The sequence below is a fragment of the Mustela putorius genome, unplaced genomic scaffold, assembly GCF_011764305.1.
Source record: "Mustela putorius furo isolate JIRA1106 unplaced genomic scaffold, ASM1176430v1.1 tig00000129_pilon_pilon_pilon, whole genome shotgun sequence".
NCBI classification, from domain to species: domain Eukaryota; kingdom Metazoa; phylum Chordata; class Mammalia; order Carnivora; family Mustelidae; genus Mustela; species Mustela putorius.
Genome location: NW_025421290.1, coordinates 18,456,137 through 18,481,576, shown reverse-complemented (window position 1 = coordinate 18,481,576; position 25,440 = coordinate 18,456,137). Strand labels below are relative to the sequence as shown.

At 46.7% G+C, this 25,440-nt stretch overlaps 1 long non-coding RNA gene across 1 annotated transcript in view; it reads right to left on the bottom strand.

Annotated features, from left to right (window-relative positions):
• LOC123389294 overlaps positions 1 to 11,489 on the bottom strand; it is a 34,502-nt gene extending 23,013 nt beyond the window's left edge. Inside the window, exon 1 of the long non-coding RNA XR_006603877.1 lies at positions 11,385 to 11,489. This is a non-coding gene — a long non-coding RNA (uncharacterized LOC123389294). The remainder of the gene's footprint in view (positions 1 to 11,384) is intronic.
• Positions 11,490 to 25,440: the final 13,951 nt, after the last annotated feature.

Below are 25,440 nucleotides of genomic sequence, written 5' to 3'. Positions count from 1 at the left end.
AATGATGTTAGGAAACATTAATTCCATTTTTTTTTTTTTTTTTTTTTGAGAGGAGAGAAGAGTGGAAATGAGATGGTTTACCCTGGTCAGGTCAGTTCCTTCTGAGTCAGGATATTGCCACCTCATGACTTTCTTCTTTTGTCAGAGTAACTATTCCCCCCACCTCGAGGTCCATCTCACTGTATGATATTACTATGGGTTAAGTGCTTTGCAGAAATGATCTTGGTTAATTCATACACCAGGTAAACGAAGTAGACATTAATCCTTCTATTTTCCAGATGACAAAAGGGAAGCTCAGAGAGGTTAAGCAAAGCATACCCGAAGACACAGAGCTGGGAATTGGTAAACCCAGGATTCCAACCCATGCCTGAGCCCTTCACCAGACTTCTGACACCAAATGTGTGGGTTTCCCACAACAAGCAGTTCTCCAGTTCTCTGAGGACACCAACTGGGTGTCTTGTAATTTAATTCAATTCTGACACTAACCCGGTTAAGGATTCAGGCCCATAAGACATACCCACACTTCAGATGCAAATCACAAGGAATGGGTCCCTAAGTGACTTACATTTCTGTCTAACTTGGCAATACATCAGAGGTTCTCACAACCCTTTCCTTGTGTTCAGTAATTTGCTGTAACAGCTCATAAAATACAGGGAAACACTGTAAGTGCTATTAATGATCGATTATGACGGATATAAATGAATAACCAGATAAGAAGTACAAAGAGTGAGGTCCAGATCCATCCTGAGTGCGATATCCTCCTGGCACGTGGGTATACTCACCAACCTGGAATCTCTCTGAACCCCTTCATTTAGAGTTTTTGTGGTTCCATGAAATAGGCAAGCTTGGTTACATCATTGACCTTTGGTGGATAACTCCATTTCCAGTCCCTCTGCTTACTAGAGGTCACAGGCGGGGCTGAAAATTCAGACCCTCTGATCACAGGGTCAGCTTCTCAGCCAAGCAGCCTCTGCTTTCCAGGACTCACCCCATTAGGATCACTCAGTTGTGGTTGGATGGGGACTCCCCTGTCACACCTATCACTCAGGGAATGACAAAGCTTTTTAGGAGCTCTGACCAAGCAACTGGGGACTGAGACCCCAGTGCGTGCGTGTGTGTGTGGAGGGGGTGGTGGTGTATAAACTCCAAAGTCAGAGAGACAAGTGGCGGTGAAATAAGAAAAGGATTAACTTCAGTGAGGCCAACACTGGGGAAACAGCAGGCTAGAGTCTCAAAGATGGTCTCCAAAGTGCTACGAATACTTCCAGGTTCATATGAGGAAAATGTGGGACAAAAGTCAATGGGTATGTGCAGGTGGGCAGTGAAGGTCAGGTTGATCCCTGTCTCAGGGTCAGCCACCAGGGTCTTGCTGGTTCAGTGCAGTCCTTACTGCTTAAGAGGGTAGTTTAGGTTCCCAACAAGGGATGCTTTGTCTGCAGGGACTTTGCCTGAGTTGAGAGAAAAGCTTGAAAGAAGAACTTGATCCTTAGAAAGTACAGACTGCGGTCGAAATGGCGGCAGTCCACTTTCAATCTCACGTTATCGCAGCCCTTAGCAACTGAGTGCCCGGCTCCCCATAGACAGTCTCTCTCACAGACATTTAGTTGGCTCAGGCTTTGTGTCTGGGAAATGTCCTGGGTTTTGAGAGAAGCTCCTTATAGGTAGTAACACATAGCTCACATTTATTGAGCCTTTACTCTATGCTGAGCACTGCGAAAGGCACTTCACATTCACTATCTCATTAAATCTTCACAACATTATGAAAGTAAATACTGCAATCTACAGATAGCAAAACTGAAACTCGGAGATGGCATCAAGAAATAACTTACTTGGGTTTATACTAGGAATGCAAGGATAATTCACTATTAAATAGTCCATTAATATAAGTCACCGTTTGAATGGGTCTAATGAGAAAAAACATGTGATTTCACCTAAATGATAAGAAAGCTTTTGGCGAAATTAAAAAAAAAAAAAAAAGTGCAACCACCTTGGAAAACAGTGGCAATTCCTCAAAAGGCTAAACATAGGATCCGATAACTCCACTCTTGGTGTAAAGGTTTGAGAAATCAAAACATCTGCCCACACAAACACTTGTAAAAAGATGTCCACAGACACGTCATTCACAATAGCCCAAAGGTAGATGCAGTGCAAATGCCCACCTACAGATGACTGGATAAACACATTGTGAAGTCACCGTGCAGTGGCTCGTTGTTAGTATCTAAAAAGGAATGAAGTTCTGATTCGTGCTACAATATGGATGAACCCGGAAAACATGAAGAAGCCAGAAGCCAGTCCAAAAAGACTACATATTGTTATGATTCCACTTAGGTGAAAAATCCAGAATAGACCCATTCATACACCCCGAAAAGAGATCAGCAGTTGTCTGAGGCCAGAACAGGGATGAGGGCTGCCACAGGAATGAGGAATGACTCCTGATGAATATCAGGTTTCTTTCTGGGATGTTAAAAATACTCTAAAATTCTATGGTGGCAATGCTTGTACAACTCTGTGATTGTACTGAAAACCACAGAGCTGTATGAACTTTAAAGAGGTGAATTTTATCATATATGAAATCTATCTAAAACTTTTATAATGAGAGGAGGGGCACCTGATTGGCTCAGTCAGGAGAACACACCCCTCTTGATCTTGGGGTAGTGAGTTTGAGCCCCATATTGGGTGGAGAGATTACCTTAAAAAAGAGAGAGAGTCAGAAAGAGAAAAAGGAAGAAAAGAAAAAGCAACCTAGCTATCCTGCTGGGAAGTCCAAATGGAGATGCCACATGGAGATAAGAACCCCTGGAAATACACGCAAAAGGAGAGAGGCCCTGCCTTCCCAGCTCCCAGATGAAGTCTTGAAACAAGTCCAGCCCCAGCCCCCAAGCACTGCACCCATGCAGGAGAAGCCAAGCAAGATTAGCAGAAGAACTGCCCTGCTGAGCCAGATCTACACACAGAGCTATGGAAGCTAATAAAACAAATCTCACTGTAAGCCACTATACTTGGGGATAGTTTGTTCTACATGGATAGATCACCAAAACAGGCATTTGGGAAAAGATACCATGGACTCCACATGGGTCAGAGATCTAAATGCAAAACCTGAAACAAACATGTTACTAGAAGAACATATGCGTAAAGCCTTCTACAACCTGTGTATGGGGAAAAACCTGTGTTTCAAAATGCAGATACAATAAAATAAAAAACTGATACACTTAATTACTTTAAAAAATTTAAGGTTTCGCAGGGCAAAAACTCCATTCACAAGATCAAAAATTCAAAGGACAGATTTGGAAAACAGATTTACCACATAATACCACAGATTAAGGACCCAGACCTCTTAATCTATAAATTTTTATATTAATAAAAATTAAATTTTTATTTAATTTTTTTCAGTTGCAGGAAAAGGATCAAAAATCCCCCAGAAGAATGGGTAAAAGACACGAGCAGAAAATTAACAACGACAATAAAAATTGACCCTGAAACAGGAAGAGATGTACGACCTCACTCATAATAAGAGAGATGAAAATGAAAACCATACGAAGATAGCATTTCTCATTCATCAGATGCGCAAATATTCAAACGCTTGACAATACACTGGGGAAATGGGCTAGTGGGAATACCAAATGGAGAGGAATTTGGCAAATATCTAACAAACCCAGAGCCAGTCAACCTTTGACACAGTCATCCCACTTCTAGGAGTTTATCCTAAAGGTACACATCCAACAATTTAAAAAATATGCATGTACTAGGTTGTTCATGCAACATTATTTGTCATTTCCAAAAAATATGTTAATACCTTAAATCCCCAAACATGAAAGATTAATTAAATAAATGATGACATTTGGTTGAAACACTGTTAACAACAACAATAAAAAAAATGTAGAAAATCTCTATGAACTGATTTCCAGAATATAGTAAATGAAAAATGCTAAGTGCAAATAATTATACTTTTTTTAACAACAGATTTTATTTTATTTTTTTATTAGAAAGAGAGAGAGAGCAAGCACGAGAGGGATGGAGTGATGGAGGGAGAAGGAGAAGCAGGCTCCCCAAGCAGGCTCCCCGCTGAGCAGAGCAGGGAGACTGACTTGGGCTTTGATCCCTGGACCCTGGAATCATGACCCAAGCGGAAGGCAGACACTTACCAACTGAGCCACCCAGGTGCCCCAGTGCAAACAATTATAAATAATACACTTTAGTATAAGAGATAAAAGGGAATAAGAAAACATAAGTATCTGCCAAATCTTGAAAAGCAAAAAGGAAAAAGCCACACACTCATACTAAAGATAAATCAGAAAACCTTGAGTGGAATATTTACAAGGGGGTGGAGGGTGCCTGGGGTAAAGAAAGAGGGGTGCATGGGTGCTGTTCTGGGTTTGCCTTTGTGTACAGTTTCAATTCTTGGGAAACATATGAAAGTTCTACAAGCTAAATAGAGGACAGAAGGAAGAAACACAAAAGAGCAAACAGACCCAAACACACCTGTTATTATCTCTGGGTTCCAAACCCACCCTTTCACACTCTGCCCTGGAAGCCTGGAGCCTGGAGCGAAGGCTCTGCACATGGCAAGTCCACTTTGCCTGCTGCCTCTGGGTGGGGGACTGCCAGCCAGGGAGGGGGCTGTGGGGCTGGAGAAGGGAGAAGGTCTCCTTCCCTCCTGCTTTGTCTTGGGGCTGCGATTACCAATCCCCCCCCCCCCCCCCCCCCCCCCCCCCCCGGGGTATCTCACTCCAGGGACCTTCCCCCGCCACTGCCCCTCCCTGGCTGCAAGTCTTTCTCTTAGCAGCAGTGAAATGCTTTACAGTGTGACAGTTTTTCCAACAGTCTTACTTCAGCAGTTAAATAACACCGGCTGCAACCAGCATCAACCCCTCTCAGAGCTCTGGTTTCCAACCCTAAGGGCTCCTTCCACCGGAACCCCAGAAACCAACCCTTAAGTAGCACCTTTTCCTCAGAGGAGGTCTGAGTCTCGACTCCACGGTTCCCTTCTGAGTTTCTAAGTTTTAAAAATTCAAACTACTTCCTCTTATTCTTTCAACCTTGAGTGGTTATCTCAGAGGAATGAAATTTTGAGTGGTTTTTGCTTAGCGCTTTTCTGGAAGTTCTTAACGTTTAAGCAATGAACGTGTGCCACCTTTATAAAAAGAAAAGGGATGATGCCCTATCCTTGTGTGCTCCTCTTATTTGCTGACACTTCACGGTGCCTCAGAACAATACAGAGGCCATGGGTGTAACGGATGATAACTGAGCTCCCCTGGGTGTTGGCCAAGTTCTGCCCCTCCTCATCCGAACAGGCCTATTGAATTCTGACAGGCTCCCTGCCTTCCCTTCCCCTAACAGAAGATTATCTGAAGACTTTTCCTTGTTCTCTAAGCAAATGATATCAGCCCAGAAAAACATTTCTCTCAGAAGCTTTTCCAGAAGATTATAACAAAGCTGAGTCTCCTGAAGTAGTGTGAGTCAAGAAGCCAGGACAAAGAAGAGAACCTGCTGGGTTCCACTGGGGCGGGGGACGGGGAGGGATGGGGTGGGGGGGGGTGGTTTAGCAGAATTGTTGTGCCCTGGGTTCCTCCCCATTCTCTCTTCCAGTACAAGCTAAGGGCAGGGGGCCAGACAAGACAGCCCTTCTGCCAATGGGACTCACGGCTGCCTGCCCCCAATGCATACTTCCCCACAAAACAAAATAAAATAAAATAAAACAAAACACATAAAAAAAATCAGATCCAGGGGCACCTGGGTGGCTCAGTGGGTTAAGCCTCTGTCTTCAGCTCAGGTCATGATCTCAGGGTCCTGGGATCAAGCCTAATATCAGGCTCTCTGCTCAGCAGACAGCCTGCTTCCCTCTCTTTCTCTGCCTGCCTCTTTGCCTACTTGTGATCTCTCTCTCTCTCTCTCTTTCTCTTAAATAAATAAATAAAATCTCTAAAAAAAAAAAGAAAGAAAGAAAAAATCCGATCCTCAGAATCCAGACCAGGAACTCTGGAGACATGGTATTTTCTGGCAAGCAACCTGATGGCTAATAGATAACAGGTTATCCAGGAAATAATTAGGAGCCCTCGCCCACGCGGATCAGTTGCAAACACTGACCTCTGTCATTCAGCATATGGCCCTAAAAGTAAAGAACTCTTTCTTCTTTCACTTCCCCAACGTGGGAAAACATCCGGGCTCTCTCCGTTCTTGTAAACCTGACAAATTAACAAGTACAGAATCTCCGATAGGCACTTAAACCTGGTGAAGCCTGGAGGGGCCTCTCCCTGAGCCCGCCAGGGAGAGAGAGGGGTGGGTGAGGAGGTTTCTGTCTTCAGGTGGGAGGCCGGCACCAGCTTCCTGCTTCGCCATTTTCCTCCTGTGTCTTCAATCTTCTCACCCTCTCCCCCCACACTACTGCCCCTGCCCTGCTCCTTCCTGCTCCTTCCAAAGTCCACACCCAGCGGCCCAGGGCTATCTTCCCAGTCTTTTGAGATTCAGCACACTGCATTCCCTACTCCCTTCCCCCAGACACCGTTGTGAGGAGGGAGCAAGATTCAGAAATAAAAGCCTGGTTTGTGTTTAAGGACTCCATGTGGGCTCACTGCTCATAGATTATTTTGTGTTACATCATTGTTGCTTTTAATAATGGTTTCCAAAATTGATTCCTCTTCAAACCTTCTTTATGGTTCTCTCCAGCAAGATGTACAGAATTTGAAAGTAAACAGAAATGCAATGACAGACTGAGGCTTTCTCACTTTCTCCTAAGTAGATGGCGAGAGCCAATAAGCCTCTTCTTATATATCATCTCAAATCACCCTTTCTCCTTGCTGTCTTTGGACGCAGCTCATGTTTTTCTCTCATAAAGCCAAGAGTATTAACAGTAACTACCAATGTTGTGAGCACTGGCGTATGCTGGCTGCACTAAGCTCTTTGTGTGCTTTGCCCGCTTAACTGTTTCCATAGTCCTGTTTTATATCCCCATTTTACAGGTGACAGAACAGAGGCCTGGAGAGATTAAATAACGTTATTTCAAAAAAGGAAACGAGTAGAAACCACAAGGATTTTGAGATTCAAATCTGCGTCCGATTCCAAAGGCCCATCCTCTGTCACCTACATCATTCTACCTCCTTCAGGGAGGCGGCAAGTCAGAGTCGTGGGTCCTGGGAGTTGGGAGGAAGGGGATGGTGATGTGTAGAAAGGACAGGATTCAGAGCCTGTGGCCAATGTCACAGCCTCCAAAATCGCCCGTCAGGCTCAGGGTCTGCCCAGGGCCCCACAAGCACCCTCTCTTTCGGACCTCACCACAAACCCATGAGTCAGACATAATTTTTCACCAGACCCTCCCCCCCACACACATACAACGTATGCATAAGATTTAAACTGAGGGAAGAGTGATGAGTTCAAGGTCACTCAGCAGGTAAGAGGACTGGAATTGTGGTTTCTGGATTCAGACTTCGAATTCCCCCACCTACTTGCGTCTTACTGTACCCTCTGTCTCTCAGCAACACTGGAGTTGGGCCTCCCTCTCACACAAGAGAGGAACGGTGCCAGGCAACCCGGCTCTTGGCTTACTTGGTGTTCAGTAGTTTGAAAAGCACAGTGAGGAGATACAAGTGTGGCTTCTAGAACCAAACTGCCTGAGTCAGAGTCCCAGTTCTGTCACGTCCACGTTATGTGGCCTTGCGCCGCTCAGTGTGTCTATTTCCTCATCTAGAAAATGAGACAGAATGACAGCAGCCACTTCTACGATGGCGGAGAGCGAGGCGGCGGAAACTGCTCGGGATCCTGAAGGAAACTCTCAACAACCACAAGGCATTATGGTCACATAACAATTTCTATCCGATAGCTAGGTTTATGCAGAAGCTACTATTTCAGTTAGTATAACTGACATTTTCCTGCCAAAGATAAGTCCTCATGGCTTTTCTGCCTCAGCTCCAGTAGCTCTCCCTGAAAGCAGACTCTGGGGCAAAGATTCGGGTTGCAAGTAGTTATCGTGGTGAACCCAGAAAGCTCGGTGAGAGAACTGGGAACAGGGAAGGGAGGCAAGGCTGTTCGTGAGCAGGCTACCCCGGTAAGAGAAGGGCTGGATCCCACGGGGACTCTCTGAGAGATGGGAGGGAACACACCTCAGAATGGTCCTTGGGGACCTGCACACCCATCCTCCATGGGGGAAGGGTTGTTCCTGGAGCATTCATCCCGCTAACCTCAGACAAGCAAACGCCAGGGTCCAGAGAGCCCCCACAGGCAGCAGCGGGAACAGGAAGTGCTGGGAAACAGGTTGCAGGTGACCCTGGGGAAAGCCAAGGGCATAGAGGTGGGGCTCAGCAGCACAATCTCCCAATGTTGCTCATGTACACTCTAGGTGTATTTTCTTTTTCCTTAGAAACGCTTGCCAATAGCCCCATTGTTTGCTCTGGATCTATTTTTAATGAGAAAAAATTTCCTCTTTGAACTCTAAGTGCCTGCTTAGGACTGTCCTGAGAAATTCTAGAGAGATAAAGCCCCCTCAAAGTATCCATAAATCATGACAGTCCCCTGCATGTTTGCGCCTTGGTGGCCTCTAGTTTACAAAATTTAAAAAATACGTTTTGCATATATGATCTCATTTAGTCCTCACGGTCAGCCCATGAGGTGGAGAAAAGTCTGCCAAAGCACCCCAGAGTTTTCGATCCTTTTACAAGGGATTGGAAACAGTTTAGTGATTCCTGCTGGGAGATGATTCCTAGGACCTGAGTGAAGTTTTGCAGCATGTCTGGACAGTCCCTAGTGGACTGAAAAAGACCTGTGCCAGCCATTTTACTCAGGTTTGGAAACTTTAAGAATATTGATGCTTTGGGAATAATAAAACAACTCAGTTACTTTGTTCATTTTTCTCAAGAAACACATGGAACAATATCTAAAAATAGAAATTTCTGCCAAGGCCTGAAGATGACAGAGATCATATTCCAAAATGAGGTGCCAGACCTCCATGCGGGCTCGGGAAGGCAGGCAGACAAGCAGGCAGAGGAAACCAGTTGTGTGACCGTTGTGCTCCTCATTCGTGGTGATAAAATGGCTAAGCGTTTGGAGGTAAGAAAAGGCAGCAGCAGGAACATTTTTGTTCATTTTCGATGTACTTTGGGGATTTCTGAACATTTTCGATGTACTTTGAGCCCCAGTATCATCCATGAGAGAGAAAAGGGAGTATAGGACCCTTGTCACAAGTTTAGGTAAAAGGGATCCAACATGTCCACTGAGAGATTTAGGAAACACAGTACAAAAGTGTCCAATTCCCACCTGGGAAATCCGAAGGACCAGGGATGGGCTGACTGTGTCTTTGTGGAGTAAAAAGAAGGTCAGTGACAGTTTGTGCTCTCAAAATTGGTCACAACAATGATTAAGGATGTGGCCAGATAGCAGCCTCACCCAAATTAGGGTTGGCAGCAAAAGGGATAAGAATATACCACCCTAAAATATACCACTTTGACATGTGGATTATTTTGAGCTGAAGGCAATTAAGAAACAGTGCACATAAGAGGAACTCTGTGCCCTCTCTTTCTTTGTCAAAGCAAGGCATACATTTCCTTTGATGCTTTGCCCCCTTCCCTCTCTTTCATAATGGCTAAGAGCACTGACTTCAACTTACATAAGAAGCCTTGCAAAAATTACTTTTTTAATTTTTTATTTTTTTATTAACATATAATGTATTATTAGCCCCAGGGGTACAGGTCTGTGAATCGCCAGGTTTGCACACTTCACAGCACTCACCATAGCGCAAAAATAATTCTTACCTTCCATTTGTTTCCCCTGTGTATTTATTTCCACGATTTACCACGCCTAGGAGCCCAGCCCCCCCCCCTTTTAACTTGTCTTGTCTCTTTATAATTTATCACTGTGAAAATGGTATATAAGACACCCCCAATGCTTTGGGGGATTTCCACTCCTTTTTGTGTGAACCCTACCCCCACCCCGCCCAACAGACAAACATAGACCTTCTCTCCTTTTAATCTGTCCCTGGTCATTTTAATTTGCAGGCTCCAGTCACTGAATATAAAAGGGTAGAGGAAGTCCCATCTTCATCTGCAGTAGTGAAAGACTGTCCTAGATCTGTCCAAGAGGGTTGCAGGGAGGGACAAACAGACCTCAGAGAGCAGCCTGAGTTATCACCACATTCGCAAAGGCTGAAGAAAGAGTGAGTGGCTAGAATACAGAATATTTGTCCTATGAAGCAAACTTCAGGAAAGAGATCTCAGCAATTGAGACTGAAGGTCATCCAAAAGAGCCTCAGAGAGTCAGCCTTCAAACAACTGCCAAGTGCAATGAAAGCAGGTGATAAATCCATGCCAAGACCAGTCATGTAAAAACTTCCCTGCTCCCCTCACTTCTTCTCCGTTCTAGAACTCTAGCTCTGAAAGAGTCAGGACTCATAGTTAGCAAGCTGGAGAAGGCGGAGGAAAATCATAAGCAGCTGACCATATACCCATCCCCTTAGCCCCTTTGTCCCCACCTTTCAATAATCTTGATGTGGGACAGGGCAGGAAGCTTAGATTTTAAAGCAAGAATATTTCAACTACTAAATTCCAGCTCTATGTTTCCAAGTGACCAGACGATTGTTGGTATTAATAAGCATGACTAGAAAATCACGGGGCTTGCCCTAAATTTTGTCTGGGGCAGAAGAAAGCTCATTTCCCTGAATGGACAAGAAAAGACAGTGGGAGACCAAAACAAATTTGCTTTGATTCCACTCCATGAGTCACGTTTTCAGAATTGGGAGATTTCCTAGCGCCCAAGGAAAGAGTGGGTGGTTGTTGATGAGTTGGACTCTGGTTCAGAAGCCCAGAGAACATCACTGGAGAGGTGACACCCACAAAGTAAATAGAGCAGCGCCCGCAGCCACTGTGGAGCTATGATCAAGGATTATCCATTGTCCCCACCCGATTTAGAAACCCATCCTGACCAGAGATTACAAATGCTGACAGCCACCACTGCTCCCATCACTGCAAGACCACGGAAGCAGATGACTTCTCCTGCCAGCCACGGAGCAGTAACTCCGCTGTATGTGCCCCCAGATGCTGCCCAACGATGACTCTATTAAGAGCTGGAAAGCCTGGGCATGAACAGATTGGATAATGGCTGTGAATATTAGAGTGAGCAAAATTTTTCGGGAGACCTTTTGAACTTACAGTCTCTCAGCTCCAAACCTGCCCCTCTGGGCTCCTCCTTGTGAGGCCCAGACTCTGCAAACCAGGCTCCATGGTAACTCTTCTATGGGAAGAGTTAGAGGGAGGGGGCCGAGCTGGAGAACATGTTCTATCATATGCTACCTGTGGGGTTCCTGTCCCTTCATTGTCACTCTAGTGTCCCCTCTCCGCCTGGGCAGTGGCAGTTCTCCCTCGCAGTGTCACCTGCACACAGTATGCAGTTTTCCCAACGCTTACCCTGAGCCTCCTCACGCTCCCCGCTCCCAGGAGACACCAGGTCCCTGTGGGCCCCTCTCCAGCTCAGAGATGCCAGCTCAGCCCAGCAGTGCCTCCTTCTCGAAGTGTGTGTTTCAGGTTTCTAAGTTTTTAATAATCCCCACCTCTCCCCACGCCTGGCCCCATGGGGAGTGCCTGCTTCCCGCAGGTGCTACCTCTGTGACACCCTCATGCGCTGGTTTTGCCTTTTCAGTCACCAAGTTAACAGCTCGGTTCTTAGTTCACAATTTTTATACTACCTTCTCTGTTCAAGTAACTGATGCAGTTTCCTTCTCCTGGCCAGTCCCCGACTGGTACGCCCCTCAGTGAAAAATGGAGAATTGGAGTACCTCAGGGGACTCCCTGGGGGTAAAGAATCAGCGAAGGGAAGATTTTAAGAGTAGTTTTGTAACCTTTCTTGAATCGTGGAGCTGTCCCAGAGACATGAAAACAATGGGCTTTCTCCTCAGAAACTGTAACTATCTATCAGAATATCCCCCGACCTTCAACCCTGGAATGCAATTCTGCACCCACTTCCAGGGGTTGGTGGACCCTAAGGCCCGGATGAATAATTCCTGTGGTCGAATGCTGGCCAGGGTGGGGCTCCATCTCGGAGAAAATCTCGTTGGCTCTCATCTAAGCCTAAGAAAAGTCGAACAAAAGGACTGTCGGTACGGGGTTGCCAAGGAGCTGTCCTAGATTTTCAAACTCCCTGAATTTGAGATAAATATCCTGACTGTGGACCTGCCAACGGTCCTGAATTCCTAGTTGCTCTGGCATCTGAAGCCTTAAAAATGCATCTTATTCAGCAACAACTATTTTACTCATGGGGACCCAGCCAACAAGAATGAGGGCTTCTGAAGCAGAGCACTGTTTTGGGGGGTCTCCTCCCAAGAGGCCCCTGGCTGACCCTGGCCAGGTCCCAGTTGCTCTCAGTCCCTCAGTGGCTGCCTAGAGAGTAGCCCTCCCGGAGAGAAAGGCACATCGCCATCTCCTGGCTGGTGCTATTATCGCATGCCAATTTTCCAACAAGCAATTCTCGGGGCCCAGTTTCTGAGCAAGCATAAGAAATTCTCTTTTGTTGTGAGTTAGTTATCTGGATGTGTTCAGTGAAGGATTATGCTTTAGAGGAGAGAATGCAGAGTTTGAGAGAAGTTACTACCTCTGGACCTCAATTTTTCCATCTCTAAGGCAAGGCCACTCTCTGAATGCAGAAGAGTCTACTGCTGATTTTCCTTTCTCCATTAAACTGCCCTGTTGAGCTTTTAGAAGGCAGCACCAGAGAATGAAAGAGGGTCCTTCCCCGCATCACTTACACGGTTAGATAGCCACCATCTATCTCCACAGAGCTGTCTGACGTATATTTGCTTTCTTAGCTGAAGGTTGATCTTTTAACTTACTTAGACATTGCTCAGGATACAGATGGATTTTTTTTTCTCTGTTAATTAAAAACAGGTTTATTGCTTTATTCATTCAATCTGTAAAATGAGTCATTCATCCAACAATTTTTTTTTATTGAATGCCTACTGTGTGCCAGGCAGTTTGGGGGCACAAGGAATATCACAGTAAACAAAACAAACAAAAATTCCTACAGCTTCTCATTTACTGGAGAAGACAGACAAGAAATAAAGTGTGTACCGGATGCAAGCCAAGAGCAGTTTATTTGGTTGCTGTCTATTTGTTTGTTTTGTTTCACTTTTTCAGACAGGCGAGCTTCTAGCATATCTGCTGATGGGAATGATTCGGCAAAGGGGGATAATGACACAGGAGAGAGGAGGGAGAATTGGTGACTTGCCCTTGGGTAGTTGAGAAGGGACAGAATCTAGTGCTCAAATGGAGAATAAATCAGGTACCTCCCGAGTCCCTTGGTGTCAGAGCCAAGTTGGGTGCTAGGGACACAGCAGTGAAGAAAACAGGCAATACCCCTGCCTTCCTACAGATCGCATTCTAATTAGGGCACTGAACAATAAAGAAGCAATGGACCCATGGGACCCATGGATTGGAATAAATGCTATGACTGAAAGACAGCGGTTGGAGAAGCTCTCTTTGAGAAGTGATGTTTAAACTGAGTCCTGAAGTAGGACATGGATCCACACGAAGAGCCTGAGGGAAGAGGCTTCTAAGCAGAAAGAACAAGTCCAAGGCCCTGAGGAGGAAGAGCTGAGCCCATTTGTACACTTGCAGGAGGTGAGGCTACGGGGAGGGTAGTTTCAGGAAGAGCGAAGCATGAGATGAGGTTACAGAGGTTGGTCATTGACGGCTTTTTTTAAAACAGCCAATAAATTTTATGAACAAATTTAAAGATACCTCAAGGCTAGGAAGAACAGGTAACATTGTTAAATGACAGAATCAGAATTAAAAAACATTTCAGCAGATGGCATGTAACACTTCTCCATGTCAAATCTTGCGTTTAGGTTCAAAAAATCAATTGCAAGAAGCAGTAAAAGGAAGATCAGGTATGCCACCAGTTCTTAGGAAAAGGGTTTTAGGTTTGCACAGAGCAGAGCCTAAGACAGAGGCCAAACTCTTTCCCGGAAAAGTTACCAAAGGAGCAGAGGAGAGGAGGTGGTGGGGAAAAGTGGTAGTGAGGAAGGAAGAAAACTATGAACTAAGAACTTCAGAACTATGTAATGAGTTGGCCATGTCGACAGGCTACTTTTTTACGATCCCAGGAGACTGTGGCATCGCTGTCTGAAAGGTGTCTCAGCACCAACCAAGGGGTGTAGAAAGGGGACAGCAGTTCTCCATTGCCCCCAGACCACCAGGTGAAGTCGCATGGTTGCCACAGCATACACTGCCCATGAGCGAGTGACAAGGATGTTTCCATGGCAGCCCTGCCCGCACCATCACTCAGAGGCCCAGAGGCAGAAAGCAAGGGGTACAAAAAGCGCCCCTGAGGTAAGTCATAATCAACTACACCTGTGCAAACTGGCTGGCAGCCCACAGAACTGGACACAGCCAGAATAAGGGACAGAAGAGACCTAAACCTCAGAAGTGATTCACAAGAGGTATCTCATAGACCTACATTGGTAATGAAGGATCATTTCCCTTCCATTAGCATTTTGGCTCAGTCTTTTTAGGCTTTTTGTGGAGACGCGTGAATGTAACTGAATCTCATTGGCAATGCTTTCATGAAATTTGGATCCTAAAGGCAAAAAAGCCCCCCAAAATGCTGTCCCAGAAGCCATAATAATCCCTTCTTTAGTACTTCTCTAACTCAACAAAGGAATCTTTATTGAATACTAGTTAAGACTTCTGGATCTCCATAAAATGCTACACTTACATCAATTATTTATTTCTGCTATGCCGAGGGCTACCAGTGGGGGCAGTGTGTTATGTGGGAAAACCATTTATTCCGTTCATCCCAGGCCAACCAAAGGCCTCAAAATTAATATTTTGGCTCATCTCCAAATGAGGTTATACCTACAGTCTCGGAGCCGTACTGACAGCAGCGTTGAAAGAAGACGATGTCCTTTATACAGCTCACCCAGGTGTCCCCACTCTCAGATCAGACTGCCTCCCGTAGGTTATGAATTAATATTTTTTCAAAACTCCTGCAATTATCTTGCGAATAACTCAGTGCCTTCGGTGTTAAATTATACCAATTTATTAAATGCAAAGTTTCCAAAAATATCGCAATTTCTGTGATTCTGTTTTGACATTTCTCCTTTTTTTTTAAGTTACCAGGAGCCTTAAAAAATGCAAGTACCCTGTGCATTTCTTGATTTCTGAGAGATCCTGGCTAATCCCTACCAATTTGTTGAAAGTACCATTTATGCAAGTTCCATTTCCCTCCTCATCCCCCATCCTGAGGGCTTCTTCTTCCTGCAGCTTCTGCACAGGGAAAAGGAAGGGAGGAGGAGCTGGAGGCTGAGTGAGGAACCCCTGCTCCTTTCCCAGCCCTGGAGGTGTTTGTAAACATCACCCGGGGCAGCCTGGCATTGCCCTGGAGACTGGTTTCTTTTTCATTCCACAGCGTCAGGAGCCCGTTTATGTAATTGTTGCTGTGGGGAGCCAGCGCTTCTAGATGCATCTCTGTTGGATGCCCAAAGGGATTGTCTTCTCTCAAAGCTTCTTCAAGCTATTTATTCTCTAGGCCACTTCAGATTCAAAACTCCGGGCTGCATTCTCTCATTACATCCCTGCCAGCAATCCAGTGGTGCTTTTGGGGGAGGCTCTGGAAAGGTCGGGGGGTTGGTTATCTCTGCCCCGCAGGTGCTGAACTAGCTGGCTGGGGCTGTGGTACGCTATGGCCATCGTGCTCCTCCTCAGGGGGCTCCTGGGCCTTCTTGCCCAGGCTCTAGGTGAGGACCATGCATACAATTCAAGAGACTAACATGGGCTCGTAGAAATACCACCCACGACTAGGGAACTCCAGAACCTGCTGGTAGTCTGAATACTGACAACCACTAAGAATAAGAAGGGCAGTGACTATCATTTCTATCATTTCTTGACTGTTTTCTAATCTCCAGGCCCTGTGTTAAAAGCTTTACAAACATCAGTCTCATTTAATCTTTACAACTGCTTTACCATATAAATACTATTATGATCCCCATTTTATAAGCAAGGAAAGATTTATAAATGTTATTTGTCCATGTTAGTGGAGCCCAGGATGGAACCCAAGCATTGACTTCGGAGCTCTCACATTTAACCACTGTGTACATTATCCCACAGTCCTCAAGCATTTGCCCAATGAGCCACAGATGCTACATTTGCAGAAGACAGATTTACTCATCAAAAGGCCCTCTGCTCTTCTTGAACGAGGGACGCCTAGTTCAAGTCTCACACTCCCTCTGAGGTTCTCCTCAACCCCCCCAGCCTTCACAGCGTACCCCTTTTCCTGAATTCCAGCAAGAAGTGGAATGGGTGCCACTCACTTGGCATTTTGTCATCCAAGGTTTCAGGCCGTTATCTCATTTAAGTGGGAACATCTTGTCTCTGCAACAAGAATGCACGTAACCCCAGGTAAGGACATGTCTTACTCTTCAAGGCAAGAGAAATACTCCATGAAGAGGATTGAGTAACTCGCCCTCCAGGTCCTTCCTGTTGGCTCAAAGGCAGGCCAGGAGCACAGCACGCCCTTGAGAGGACCCTACTCCAGACTGCAAGGCTGGGGTGCTTGCCTCTCAGTTATCTTGGCTTTCAGCCTCCTCCCCCCACACCCCTCCTTCTTTAGCCTGTGTCAATATCCCCACTTTCTTGCCCTTTCTTCCTTGGCAAACATAAGCCTGGCGGCTTCCCACCACCTTCCTGATGAGGCTCTTTGCTGTCCAGAGAGCTCACTGCAGCCTCTTTGCAGAGAGCTCCTGGCCCTCAGCCAGGACGCTCACCTGGCCAAGAAGTGACCTCCCCAGCATGCTGCCCTAGAATGTCATTGTGCAGCATCTATTGCCCCCACCCCCTCTGTGTTTTCCCCATAAACTGCCATCTCTGAGGAGGAATCAATCCATCCTTTAATCATTCTCTGGGGGGGGCCTGGGGACTGATGGATGGGTCTAGTTGTTTTATTATTAGCCCGTGTAAGTTAAGTAAGTCCAATCAATAAACTTTATAGGTCTCCCCAGATTGCTCCAGGGGTGAGACCCAGTTGCTTTCACCTCAATAGATTTAGACCCCTGCCTAAATAAAAAGCAGTACTCACCTACAGAAGCTGTTTTATTTCCTTTTGAAAGAACCTCTCGATGCCCTTGAGCCTGTCATGACTTAAATCAATAAGCTTAACAGCTTCCAAGAGGAAATCAGTTGCCTTTGGAGTGTCTCCGTGCCACTACGGACACATGACCTTTTTAGACCCCTGAACCGAACTGGGCAAAGCGTTGAGGACTGGGACCATGGCCTGTTGCATCCCTGGGCACTGGGCACTCCTCCAGCGTGGGGAGTCTGCACCTTCCCCTCCTTCTGTCGCTCTTTCTCCCCTGTCCCAGACCTCTCTGCATCTAAGACTCCTGGTAAACCCATCCCTGTTCTGCATCTCTGGCCTCCAGGCCCCGGATGACCAGATTGGCTGCTCGGAAGCTGGTCTTCCTTGTCATTTTGAAGGTGAGCATGGAAGTTCTTCCAGGTGGCACTTCTGTGCATTCACAAGAATATCTAGGAAGCAGAGTAAAAATGGTTGTAGTAGTAAGAGGAGGAGGAGTAATACCTCGATGGTGAGAATTTCAGGGCTTATGGGGGAGAAGAGAGCTCTATCTGGGATCAGGGACCTCTCAAATTATTCCTCAGAAAAAGCCACCATCTCTGCCCATCTAGGGTGATTTAAGGGGGATCCTCACAGTCTTAACTCTGCCCCTTCATCAGACTGGCCAGTGTCCATGTCCACGTTCTGCAAAGACAACCGCCATGAGCCCACAGTGAAATGGGCTAGCTAGGAGACAGGAGCCAGCAGGAAAGGAAAGTCACCTCCATTTCCCTGCCCAATGTCAGAACGTTGTGTCTGAGAAAACCCCCATGTTGCCTATCTAGAATGGTGTCTAGAAAAGCTTTCACAGTATTTTCATTCTCAAGTGGGAACAAGACCCACTACTCCCTGACCATGAGATCAAACTTTCAAATTCCAGAATTTCCATGGTTGCTCCCAACGTCATTTTGTGCTGCCAAAATGGACTCTCCATTGGGCCATCAACTGATCGGGATCAGGTTGTCTCAAAACCGTTCCTATGTTGGAAAACGGTTTAAATAAAATACTGGGGTAGGGGGAGACCTTCTTCCATATGTATAACCATACCGTAAAAATATGCAAGTGTTAAAATATAAAAAATGAGAAAAACAATGGATTGGTATGTTTCAAGTACATCAATATTTTTAAAAACTGGGACAAACCTACCTACAGACTGGTCTGCTGCAATAATAAATAATACAGGTTTCTTTTTCCAGGCTTAACCTCTACCCATTTGTTAATGGCTTTGTCAAGACTTTTAACTTCACATATTCATGCTCAGCAAACAGTTCTTGATCTCTCTTCACTCATAGTTAATCAATTTCCATTTAGGACAACTCTTACGTGAATCAACAGATATACAAATAGGACGTCTTAAACATAGTGACGGGTTTGTAGAAGATTCCTAAAAATCCCTCATCACAGCAAACTCCAGAAGCTGCAATACGGTCCGTGGGTTTGTTTCTTTGGGATCTAGTGTGGACGCTTTCAAATATCATCACAGTCAAAAAATTCCTGCTAAAACACCTTCCCCAGAAAATTCACCCTACGTTTCTAGTACAGCTGGTAAACTTCTGATATATATTGCTTTAGAATAAGCATCCAGCGCTTTTTTTTTTTTAAGATTTTATTTATTTATTTGACAGAGAGAGAGAGATCATAAGTAGGCAGAGGCAGGTAGAGATGGGGAGGGGGAAGAAGGCTCCCTGCTGAGCAGAGAGCCCAATGGGGGGGGTCGATCCCAGGACCCTGGGATCATGACCTGAGCCGAAGGCAGAGGCTTTAACCCACTGAGCCACCCAGGCGCCCCAGCATCCAGCTCTTTAAACGCCTGGGAAAACAAGGCACTTCAGCATTGCCGTTCGGCATTGTTCCGGCAACGAGTGCAGAGAATGACAAAACCCCACTAACTCTTAGTCTGTTTCTTCACATTTCCAATCAGCCACTATCATTGTTTATTTTGAATTTATTGTTGAGCCACAGGAATATGTGATTTTACAGGCTTTAGAACAGAAGGGCTCCAAATCATTAGGGACTTCTTCTCAAAACATACTCTTGTGGGCAGATCCACTGGAGTCGGGGGTTAATTCTCAAATTAACTTTCACGTAGAATGCAAGACTCGTTAACAGATAAGTGATTTAAATGTGTTAATTGAAGCTTACATCCATATGAGGGAAACTCAACAGCAGCCACAGCAATTATGTAGGACTCAGACCAACAAAAGATTGTTTTCAGAGTGGGTATTCTGATCACTGACGTGGTTCAGATGGGCCAGCACGTGTTGACAATAAAAAACTGACCGAATTTTAGTTTGTTTGATTGTTGTTTTAAAATGTTCTAGACGATGCACCCCTGATTGCCTGCACCTGGGACGGATTCCCCCACTGCCCGCCCACCCCTGGTGTCCCCCTGCTCACACAGGGAGCGGGGAGACTGCAGCCCCAGGCCAGCTGACCTCTGAGTCTGGCCTTCTACATCTTGCTAGGAAGCCTTGGTGACAGAACCCACAAAGCCAGAGGCCTGCATCCAGGTTGTGGACCTATTTTGTTTGACCGAGGATGTTAAGACCAAAACAAAAACCCCACGACTCGTCAGTATCTTTTGGTGGGGACTGTGCTTCCAGCTGACCACAAGCCCTGCCACTCCTGTTTTTTCAGACCTTGATTCATCTGCCCACTTCTGTCATCTGCCTGGCGCCTGTAGGCATCTGACTTTGTGACTTTGTTTCTAGAGCTGTCCCGATAGGAACCTGAATGTTCTCCAGTCCTTTTGCTTTGTAGGGTTTGTTCTCTGCTCTGCCCTCACTGACCACAGCTCACCAGCCTTCCACTAGTGGCCTCGACTCTGCCACTCCAGATGCCCCTTTTCCTCGTCTCTAACCTGCGTTTCTCTTCTCTTATACCTCCTTTCAGCCCTGCCCCTCTGCTTCCGGAGGCAAGTGAGTATGTTCATGTTCGTGCTCATGTTCACTCCTTTGTGAACATGAGCCAGGCAACTGCCTCTCTTTGGATGGGGACTTGGGTCTCCATCTTCATCTGTGACACTCAGGAGGCCGGTGAGGAGTGGCGAGCATGCACTCGTCCTCCCAGAATCCAGCAAGGGGCTGGCTTCCCCGGTGAGCAGGAGGGGAGACGGAGGGGAGACACTGCGTCAGGCCCTAAACACATGCCCCGAGTCCCACCCATGGTTGGCTTAACTGAACAAATGTCACGGAAAACACATTCTTGACCAAACTGCCCCATATCGACATAAACAACTACTTTCAACCAGGGGTATGTTGGAGCTAGTCACGCCAACTCCTGAGAGGCAACTGTTAAACACTCAGAATTTTACCAGTGAGTGGTATCTTGAAATCAGCCAAAGCAGAAGTGTTTACACCAAAGATATCAGTAAGTGTTCTAAACAAGGCATCTTGAGGGAGGGTTACCAGCCTACCACTGCTTTTAGACCGACCCAACACGTCCTGCCCACAGGGACTAGAGATCTTCAGTTATATCTGCTTTCTTTTCCTCCCTTAAGCTTAAAGAGAGATTGTCTAGTGCAGTTGGGGGGGGTGGTCACACCCTTTGAGTTCAAGTCCACGTCCTGCCTGTGAGACCCAGAGCCACTGCTGAATCTCGGTGCTTCCTGTTCTCATCTCTAAGGTCACGGTGGTCTTAGCACCTTCTCCTGAGATTTTGGTGCGTTTCTACGAGTCAGTAAAGATGAAATATGTGCACCTAAAAAGTGCTCCACAAACATTATTGTCCTGAGCCAGAAAGGTCCTACAGTTCTCTTATTTCAGCTGTGTAGTTAAAAGATGCAAATATCTAGTAACCAATTTAAACCTTGCACTGCTCACTGACTATAAATATCACAAATATGCCATCCTTTTGATTGAATGTCTATCAGGTCAACTCATGTCGTCTTCCTCTCAAAAAGATAGCAATGGCACGGGGTAAAAGTCTATCAAAACTATTATTATTCCAAAACGTGGGTATTGGTTTTTGCATCTCAATTCCAGAATTAGAAAAAGTCTCTTCTTGCTTAGTTTTTTTTTTTTTATATAAATTCTGCTTTTAAAAAAATCATTTTTAAATCATTTATTTTTCACACATTAATAGTCCTGAAATCAGAGCAGGTGTTTGAGTTGATGTGTGCATTTAAGGTGGCCATGTTTCTTTTTCTCTCCCTAAAAGCAGTTATTAAACTGATGGTACATCTTACAACCAATGGTGTCTTAGAATCTGAGAAGTGTGATCATAATTGTCAACGGTATAGTAAGTTAAAGGACTCAGGAGGCCAGCCTGCATGTCCAAACGTCCTGTCCCCAAGATCACAGTGCTTCCAGCGTTGGAGTTCTGTCACACGCAGGGCCACCAAGGCTGCCCATCCCTACCCTGAGGCTCAGAATTGATGCAAAGTGGCCCAGGCCCAGGGTTTTTTGTTTGTTTGTTTGTTCTTTGTTTTTTTAAGTGTGCAAAGATTCTTCTGCATTCTTCAGTTAGAAGGACCATGCACCATGCCCGGGGGCTGGCATCTGACCTCAGGAAGGGAAAACAGTGAGACAACGTGAGAGCGAAGGTGGAAGAAGGAAAGAGGCTGTGAGACGCAGGGCAGGCCCAGCTGTGCCCGGCAAAAAACACACCCGCGGCCCTGGCGTTCTGTTCTGAGTCATCCCCTTCCTGGTTCCACATGGTTGGGCTATACGCCACACTTTCTCTATAATCTCAGTTTCCCCACCTGCTTTCTTGCCCAAACTTGTGGTGGCTTGTGGAGTTTCAGAAGGAGAAATCAGCACAAGCCTAGAAGGGACCGTGACAGGAGATCTGGCTGTGGACACTCAGGGGGCTCCTCCCCAGCTGCCCCCTGAGCCCATGCTCCCCCACAGGTGCCTCTGGACACCTGACCCATCCCTGAGCTGGAGACTCTGAGCCACAGCCCCTGGGGCTCCTCTGTGTGAGCTGGGGCCACGCTGCTGGGATCCCAGGCGAGCAGCAGCTGGAGCAGAAGCCCCAGGAGTGACCCCCTCACGGGGTCATGGGGTGCTGCCGCCTGCACCCCAGTAGCGTCTTTTCTGGCTTTGCCCGGACTCTGCATCCCATGGCCCAGAGCCACTCCAGAGCCTCAGTGGGAGGGGAGCACACAGTCAAGGCTGTACCCCACTGCCGCGGCCATATGGACAGCCCAGTCAGGACCACCTTCCTCATCACAGGAGCCAGAAGCCTGGGGTGGAGGAGGAAAGGGAGGCAGACCTGTCAGGCTGAGAAGTCTCGTAATGAGCGTCAGAGTGGGAAGGCCAGGGACCAGCCTTACCCAGCAGCTGCCCTGCTTCTCCTTCCCAGCTCTTGTGGCAAGTTCGTGCCATCAAGAGGCCACTCGGCATTCCTGCTGCAGAGAGCAGGCCCGCTTGGAGGTCCCAGTCACTGCTCCTCAGGCTCCACACCTACATTCAGCCTGAAGCCACACTCCCTGGACTGAGCATTGGGGAACAGTGGATGGACTCATGCAGGCCATTCCTGAGAGACCCAGGCCTCCTCCAAAGCAGTTTTGGCTCTGGCATTCCCCATGTTTCTGGCTGAACCTTTCTCTGAGCCGTGCTACTAAGACTCTTCCCATCTGAGTAGTAAAAAATTGAGCCTTGGGGCGCCTGAGTGGCTCAGTGGGTTAAAGCCTCTGCCTTCGGCTCAGGTCATGATCCCAGGATTCTGGGATCAAGCCCCGCATCGGGCTCTCTGCTCAATGGGGAGCCTGCTTCCCCCTCTCTCTCTGCCTGCCTCTTTGCCTACTTGTGATCTCTGAGTGTCAAATAAATAAATAAAATCTTTAAAAGAAAAAAAAATTGAGCCTTGCCCAAAAAGAGGTCTGGCCTTTACCCTTGACTCCTGGGAGCTAATCTTTGTTTGCCTGGGGGCGTTGGGCTGGCCCCCTAGGAGCCCTATGAGTTACAGTAGGGGCTGGTCACTCAAGGAAGGATGATGTGGTCCCCCAAAGAGATGTCCTACGTGGGCAGTCAGCCGGTCATGCCTATGTGACAGAGCCCCACAAAAGCTCTGAAGGAAGACCAGGGCTCAGCTGAGCGTCCCTGGTTTGTAATACTCTGTGCATATTGTCTCACATGGATGCATGGAAAGCAACCTGTCCTGACTCCGTTGAGAAAAGACAAGAAAGGCCCTGGGTCTGACACGTCCCTGGACACCGTCCTATGTGCTTCTTCCATCGACTGACTTCAGTCTGCATCCTTTCCCTGTAATAAACTAATCCTCAGCTTTCAGTGTGTTCCATGAGTCCTTCTAGAAATCGCTGAACCATGAGAGTGGTCCTGGAGCCTCTGAACTTGTAGTTGGTGTCTGAAGTCAGGGTGGCCTGGTGCAATTGTTCCTTTGGAACTTTGCAGTTATCCTAACTCTTCTCACTAACCATACCCCGCCCCCCCTCACAGGGACCAGAGCTGCACTGGGGTGCCAGCTCACCCGCTTCCTGGGCTCCCACCCTTTGACGCTACCTAGGCATTTCCCCAGTAAATCTCATTTATGGCCAAACCCATCTTGGCATCCGTTTCCCAGTGGACCTGAAGGAACATAGGTGGTCTGTGAGCACCAGCACTGGAAATGCTCCCCCGAGCCCTGCTAAGTTAAACACTCAAGAGGTGGAGCCTAGTGATCCACACCATAGATGAGCGGCCCCCACGAGTTCAGACCTTAAGGGCCGCTGGCCTGGAAGTTGGGTGGTTTCTGAGCAGCTGCTGCTGGGGAGGCTCAGACAAAATGAAGCCGTGAGTGGGAGGTGGGTTTCTGAGGCACCGCCAGCCCGCCGCCCCGGGTGGGACACTGAGCTCTCAGCTGCAGCGTGGCTGAGTCCCGTGGCGGTCTGCTGAGTTGGGGTGAGTGCGATCGCCGCAGGTTCTGGCCCCACACCGGAGGCCAGGTGCTTCCTGTTCCCTGCACCCCCACTGCCTGATCTGAGACATCTGTCCATTACCCTCTCACTCATCCCGGCTCTTTGAGAACCCAAGCTTCAGGCCATCTCCATGCAGCATCTACTCGCCATCTCCCTTCTCCACCAGGATGCTGGGCCTCCTTTTCCTTTCTCTGGATCTCTTGCCATCACGAAAGCTCCATCATTCCAGGGCCTGACAAACATGGGCCACTTCCTCTTTGCATTTCCACTTTTGACAGCACTTCCATTTATGCATTCATTTACTCAACAAATACTATAGAACGCTTGGCACACAGCACATACACACTGGGGGCAATCATACCTTACCCTCAAATGGAACAGCCTGGATACAGTGGACTGAAGAACCACATATTTTTAGACCACAAAGTTACTTGATCTCATAACAAGAATAATAAGGTGGTTAGATTAGTCACTTACAGAAATCACCCTAGAAATAAGCTACCATGAAATACAACATATGAATTCACTGCTGATGTGACACGATGCCTCCAGAACTTCCCCAGGAGCTTGGTTCGTGTAAATGAGTGCTCCCAACCTTGATGTCCACACCTCCCATCCCTTCCTCCAGGACCAAACCTGGGTGGCCAAGGACTGTATCTTCAACAAGCTGCTCTTAACATCGTTTGAATTAGGAATCTCTGAGAATTTGATGAAGGCCATGGACCCTTTCTCCACAGTCTTTTATATACACAAAATTGTGTATATGTTCCAAAGAGCTCCCTCCCCAGCTGACAGACGGAGCCACAGGAATGTTCATCACAGCATTACCAATATAAGTAATTAAACGAAAAAATGATTTCTCTACTCACCACACTTCTGACACCAAATGTGGGGGAAGAGATTGCCGCATCAACCAGTTCTCCAGCTCTCCAGGCACCCACTGAATGTCCTGTGATTTAATTCAATTCTGACACTAAGAGGGTTGGCACAGATCACCTGAGTCAAGGGCTCAGACCCACAAGAGCCTACTGCAGACACTGACTGCAAGTCCCAAGTTCTCACACATACTTCCGACCAACTGGCTATAAATGTGGGTTCTCTCATCTCCCTCCTCAGGGTTGATCATTTGTTTTTATAATGAGCTTTTGTGGCTCACAAAACTCAAAGAAACATCCACTTATATTTTTCAGTTTATTTTAAATATATTATAAAGGATACATATGAACAGCCAGGTGAAGAGGTATGAAGGGTGAGGTCCAGAATGTTCCAGATACAGAGCTTCTAGCCTTTCTGCATGTGGATGTCCTCAACAACCCAGAAGTTTCTGAACCCTATAGTTTAGGGACCGAGGCTTCATCAGGTAAGTGCAATCATGAACAATGATGAAATCAATCTCTAGCCCATCCCCTCCCTGGAGGACAAGAGGCAGAGCTGATAGTTCAAGGCTTATAATCATGGCTGGGTCTTTTTGGTGAGCCATTCCCCTTGTGAAGCCATCCAGG